Source organism: Miscanthus floridulus, chromosome 19, assembly GCF_019320115.1.
Source record: "Miscanthus floridulus cultivar M001 chromosome 19, ASM1932011v1, whole genome shotgun sequence".
Lineage (NCBI taxonomy): Eukaryota > Viridiplantae > Streptophyta > Magnoliopsida > Poales > Poaceae > Miscanthus > Miscanthus floridulus.
The window spans coordinates 45,377,477-45,381,802 of record NC_089598.1 but is presented as its reverse complement, the minus strand read 5'-3'; the positions used below and the strand labels follow the sequence as shown (position 1 = coordinate 45,381,802).

Genomic DNA, 4,326 nt, shown 5'->3' with positions numbered 1-4,326 from the left:
GCTGATATAATTTGCTTGTCAGGGAGAGACCTTGCTGCTTTTTAGTCACTATAGGAGGCTTTGTTCCCATTTCTTTAGAGCCGATTGATAATCGGTTGCATATCATTATGTAGTGTAAATTTTGTTTGGATAGGAGATTGCATCGGCCAACCCATGTGAGCAAGTTGTTGTTGGGTTTGGCATTAGACCATGGTCGATGTATGCAGGACAAAATCTAGAAGCCGATTAGAAATTAAGTTAAGTTAATCGTGCTTCTAAAGAATTCTCTATCAACACCACCGGTTCTTCGTGCATCTAGGAGTGGAGCTCCATTCACATTATATATTATTGCTGAAGAGGGTGTACCAGTGTTCTATTGTCCTGATGCTGAGTTGAGCATGTTTTAGCTTTTGGTGATTCCTTACTGATCGTGCAGGAAGTCACGAGTGTGTATCAATGCTTAGAAGGGTCAATAAATATTTATTTTGACAAGTGCCTTGATATCATCAAGCAATTTGCCCAATTTCAAATTCGGCATATTCTGAGGCATGAGAATCATAAAGCTAACATGTGAGCTCAACAAGCATCAGGTTATGACGTCGGTGGATGGAATTTTCACATCAAAAGGGAGCCGATAAGCCGCATTGTTGTTTCTGGAGGCTGCCAAACCGGCCAGGCCGGTTCTAGAACCGACCAAGCCGGTTTGCCTGCAGGATTTTTCTTGAATCGGCTTAAATTGCTCCTTATTGATGCTAAATCCGATTCAAGTGATTGGAGGGCTTCTATAGTTGCATATTTACGTGATCCAAGTGTTAAAGTTGATAAAAATATTCAGTGGAGTGCTTTCAAATTTATTTTGCACAATGGTGAAATATATAGGAGAATTGCTAAAGTTTTGTTGCTTAAATGCTTGGATGATGATCAGGCTAAAATGGCCATGGGACAAGTTTATGAAGGTGTTTGTGCTACACATAAATTGGCTCCAAAGGTGAAGCGGTGTTCGGAAGTTCATACATGCTGGAGATGTTGCAAGGTGAGCATCTATCTAGAGCAATTAACGGGAGGTATTTAAAACAATACTTTCTCAGTGTTTGGCAGAAGCCTTTGAGCTGTCCAAACAATGGCCGATACATGTATCACCTTTATAACAAATATGGCCGATGTATACATCGTCCCTAGTTTCTAGATAGCAGATGATTTGGACATCGTTGCTATTTAGTTCTTTGTTTTTAGGTTTATCTAAAAATAGGGGGGCATATGTTGACAACCAAAAGTGGCCAAAGTGTATAATAGACTTTGCCATCATATTTCTATTGTCAAGACAATCAGACAACATATATGGATCATCCCATTTGGAGTCTGTACAAAGAAACCGTGTTTCGGGGGTGCTGGCCCTACTGGCCGGCCCCAAGCCGGTTTGGTCAAGTTCCACAAATACATGATTTGATTACATCATTGCATTTCTCTCGTCGAGCTGATCGAAAAACATATATGGTTTATCTCATTTGAAGTCTGGATGAATTAATTATAATTTTTGACAGATTTTCTATACCGGACTACAGCAGAGCCGGCCAGGATGGTTTGTAAAGCAGCCAGGCCGGTTGGCCTGCACCTGTGGCTGCCCAGGCCCCGTGAAAACCTGCCTAGCAGCTTTGGGAGGCGACTAGGCCGGTTTGCCTGTAGGAGTCCGACCCAAACTTTATTTTGATCAGGATTTGGACGTATTTTTGCATAAGAAACTTGGAGATTACGATCTGGAGTTGTTTTCTATTGTGATAAGACCACCGCCTTCTATATATATGAGAGGATCACGGCCAATTGAAGGATCCAACACTCAATCCTCAAAAAATACATCTGCTACCTCTCTCTACCCTCTTTTCCTATCTACCTCTTCTCCTCGTTCTTCGTCGGCGCTGCATGGACCGTGGATCGACGACGGCGAAGCTCTAGAGTGGCCTGGCCGGCTAGAGCAGCCCATAGCCGATGCACGCCTCGACGGGGTCCCTCCCGGGCGTGTGGGGTTTCGTGTCTCAAGAGACCTCGCCAGCGTGTCTTGCGTATCGCGCTCCTGGCGAGGCTCTTCCGGCGATGTGTCTTGTGTATCGCGCTCATCGCTGGAGGCATAAGGTCCAGGTATGGATATCCCCTAGGCGCCGATGGATCTAAAAATCGGCTAGGCCCCACATCGAGCGATCTAGCTCCTTATCGAATATGTGACCTAATTAAGCGTCAACACTATATATGTAAACAAGTCAAAACGACTTACAATTTGGAACTAAGGGAGTAGAATGTATTTCGAAGATCCTTCAAATTTATGATATTTTAATAATATTTCCAATACAAATATATCAATACAAAAGACTTAAGAAAACCATGTTTCTTGTTTTTAAGGTTTGACCAAACCTTGGCCTAAGTATTTTCTTTTAAAAGAATCATGTCCTAGATGATATGCTTGATTTTCCTGATCGGAGGGGTGTAACTATTATTTGATCTGCATATTGTAATATATAGATAAACCCTCTTCTACTATGTCTGCGTGCTACTACCCATATCTCACCTGACTATCTTTGCTCTAGCAAAAATGATTACTAACATATTCACAACTATATATGGGACAGTGGATGACCTTGTCCAATGTCGTTTCGTGTGCATTATTCCATTCTTGCTAGGTGCTGCTAGGAACCGAATAACTCCCTTCTTGTTGGCTTCAGTAGTGAACTACTGACCGAAAAGCTCAAGTAGCATTATTGTACCTAGCTTCACCATTCGGCAAGAGACCTGCCAACAGCTGAATCACATGAAACGGGAATATGGATGAGCTAGCAATCGTGGTAAAGGTAAAGGCATGCTTGCAAGCTAAATGCCAAGTACTTTACTGGTTATATATATCTCCAATCCAATAAATATATATTAGGCTACTACCTCGTGGTGAACTAGCACACCGACCAATATGTCCAACGATCGGCAAACAGTCCCCGGCGCGGAGGTGCCGGTGATCTTCTCCGATGGCGTCACAACGGCAGCAGAGCACAAGGAGTGGCTCAAGGAGATGCGTGGGTGGCTGATCGTGCTGGCCACCCTGGCCGCGTCGGTGACGTACCAGGCGGGGCTGAACCCTCCCGGCGGATTCTGGCAGGACAGCAACGGGCACTTGGCCGGCAACCCGGTGCTGCACGACGGGCCCTTCGTGAAGCGCTACCTGACCTTCTACTACTTCAACGCGACGGCGTTCGCGACGTCGCTGGTCATCATCATCCTTCTCCTCAACGAGCGGTTCTACATGTCGGAGGCCAAGGTGGCGGCGCTCACCCTCACCACCATGGTCGACCTCATGAGCCTCGTTGGCGCCTATATCGCCGGGTCCACCCGCAACATGGCCAACTCCATCTACATCATCGTGCTCACCTGCTTCCTCTTCATCTGCGTCGTCTACATCGCCAGGTACTCGCCATTAGCTAGCTCTTGCTGCATGCACACGTTGCATTGTGAGATCCCAATTAATCATTCATGTTACATCTGGCGGCCCACTGTTATAGGGTGCTGCCGACCCTGTGCTTCATCGTGCTCTTCATGTCGCCGTGGATATACCGGCTGGCCAAAAAGGGGTGGCTGCCGGTGACGGAACACATGAAAAAGAGAGTTGAGGTGGCCAAGGAGAGGGAGCGAAAGGAGGAGGACAAGCAGAGACAACAGAAACAAAAAAAAGGCCAACAACACCTGCTGCAACTGCTGCTCATGCATCAAAGCGTCCAAGTACGACGACATTGAGAACAAGGGGCTGCCTGTTATAACTGAAAACAACTAAAATTATTCGCGCATGCATGCGTTAATTACTTCTTGCATTGACATGCCTGCTTAATTTCTCTTCTTGTTACTATATTATTAGGGTATTCAAAGCACAAATATATATACCTTTGTGTCCTTTTTGAGGAAATGAATAATTTCAGCATCGAGTTGAAAAACAGATATAATGGAGAGGCTCAAATAACTACACAACGAGCATCTTTAGTTTGTTAAATGAAGAAAGGTAGCAAAGCAGCTAATGTGCAATAGCATTTATCTCTTGTACGGTTGTACTATTCAACCTTACATCATATTACCTCTGTCCACAAAAGAATACAACTCTAGATGCATTCTTCGTTAACGCACCTAAATTTTGACTAAATATATAGGTAAGATACTAATGATTATGATATAAAATAAGTATAGCATCAAAATATATCTTATGACAAATCTAATCATGCTTATGGGATATTATAAAAATATTGGTATATTTTATAGTTAATCAAACTTTAAGATACTACTTTAACTTGATATAGTGCTAGAATTACATTCTAAGATAATAGT

General features: G+C 43.7%; 1 pseudogene; it reads left to right on the top strand.

Moving 5' to 3' along the window:
* Positions 1–2,929: 2,929 nt before the first annotated feature.
* LOC136525969 (uncharacterized) lies at positions 2,930–3,784 on the top strand (annotated as a pseudogene).
* The last annotated feature ends 542 nt before the right edge of the window (positions 3,785–4,326 follow it).